This window comes from Gavialis gangeticus, unplaced genomic scaffold (genome assembly GCF_001723915.1).
Source record: "Gavialis gangeticus isolate Ggan-Ray unplaced genomic scaffold, GavGan_comp1, whole genome shotgun sequence".
NCBI classification, from domain to species: domain Eukaryota; kingdom Metazoa; phylum Chordata; order Crocodylia; family Gavialidae; genus Gavialis; species Gavialis gangeticus.
Genome location: NW_017728994.1, coordinates 7,382,417 through 7,384,735, shown reverse-complemented (window position 1 = coordinate 7,384,735; position 2,319 = coordinate 7,382,417).

Genomic DNA, 2,319 nt, shown 5'->3' with positions numbered 1-2,319 from the left:
AATGACATCCCAGGATCTGCTTGAGAAGCATCTATGGATGCAAGCCAGTGTTTTGCTCACTTTACTAGCCGCAGCATCACACTGAAGGCGCATGTTCATCTTGTGCTCAACCATGACCCCGAAGTCCCTTTCATCTGTAGTGCTAACCAGCGTAGCACTGCTGAGCCTATAAGCATGCTGCAGGTTTTTCCTCCCCTGCATTTTTTGGTGTTGAACACCATCAGGTTCTCATCCGCCCATTTCATGAGTCTGTCCAGATCTGCCTGGATCACCCTCCTGTCCTCAGGTGTGGATGCTTAAATAGCAAAATAGCTAATAAATAGCAAAAGAGTTCATCACTTGCCTACTGATGCAAGGTAACAGGTGTTTTTTAATTTTTTTCTTACTGTAAATCGACAAATTACAAAAAATGTAGTCAAGGATTCTTTCAACTGACAGAAATCACAACTACCAATCCTTGCTGATTAAAGATCATTATCATAGGTTTAATGTTTTTACTGATGATTTTTAACATCACAAGTTTGTAATGTGCCATTTTCACATGCTGAATGAACTTGATCCTTGTGTAGCAGGGCACTTAACCCTTATCTTCACACATGCTTAGTTACTGAAGTGCTAAGTACCTTGCAGTGCACAGGAAATGCAGAATCAGCCCAGATGTGGTTGAATTTGAGATTATACTCAATATAAACAAGAATAAAATCAGAGCAAATATAACACAATTTTTCAATTATCAGTTCCAAAATATATTTTCTGTCCAGCCTCTCAGTTAACAAAATCATGCATCTCCATGTTAAATTATGCTTTGTTGCAATGGAATATTTTAAGGATTTCAGGAAATAGTAGTTTCTGATGCTTAAAAAAAACTGTTGAGACTCATAGAATAAGGTCTTGTTCTGCAACTTTGAAATATATAATCTCAGCATATGTGTATATGTGAAGTGAACAGAAATCTATTAAATATCGTTTACCTACAAAGCTCTGGAATTGATTGCTTGCATTGCTTTGAGAATTGTCATTGGCAGAATTAATAAAATTACATGAATATAGTAAGAAGCAAGGATTTACTGCAAATATATTGAAATCCACGTATTCACTGGAAGATGTAAAGTTTAACACAGTATGGACATGCAAACACACACACACAAATATTCATAAGGAGCTGTTTTATTTTACGCACACACACAGCTGAGCTCAAAAGGTTGTAGGAAGGCATGTCTTATTTAAATGGAAAATACTCATGAATCTCAATATCCAAAATGGACAGAACTGAAAGAAGTCTTATTTCAGCATGGTGGTGTATACTGATGATATATATGGCTGGCCTTTGACAGCACTGACAGTAACAGTACAACAAGACACAACTGAATCCTTTATGGTGTGTTATTAGAATATAAAGTGAATATTTTAGTGATGTTTATTTTTTTAAAACAATAGAGATTTATGGCAAATGAAAATGTACATATCTCGTGTCCCAATTTTGCTTTAGTTGTACATTTTATGCTGTAAGGAAACAGAACTGAATCTCTAGGCAGGTACATAATTGAACTGTGCCAGAATTATAATGCCAGAATATTTCGAGAGAAATCCTTGACCAATAAAAAGCATTCCCAAGAAAAGACCTGCTTGTGCTTGCTTCAATCACAGACACCCTTTGTTTCAGTCTCTTCAGAGATAAGCAAAAGTGGTCAGAACCTGGATGCTGCCAAGGGGGCATGGGTAGTGTGGCCCAACATCACACACAACACAATATGCATTTTACTCCAGGGAGAGAGAAACTACAAGTGTTAGGCCCCTGCTACATGTTACATATATTACACAATTCACTGGGGACTCATGCAATAAATGTAAACCAGGCACACATGCAAAGTTATCCTCACAGGATAAAAATGGCACTTCTACTAGGAAGAGATGTTAACAAGGTTCTTTGGGTAGATGCAATCGTTTTTATTAGACCAACTAAACAGTTGCAAAAACTGTTCTTTGCAAGGTGTGGGGCACAAACACCCTTCTTCAGGCAGAGGGAGAATCTGCTGGGGTGTGTAAGCTCTCCTGGGTGGAACAGAAGCCAAATTGGGGGGGGGTGGAATAAATACATTTTCCTACTATTTAGTTGGACTAATAAGAGAGATCACATCTACCCAAAGAACCTTGTCTTCCTGTGTCCTTAGACCAACACGGCTACAACCAACACCCCTGAGCCTTCTTGGGAGGCACTTGTCGAGTATCTTTAAAACCCAGCATGCACCAAGCAAGGCCTTCAGTCACTGTTCACCTGGCAGATGGATGGGCTGCCAGCAAGGGGGTGCTGACCCAGCA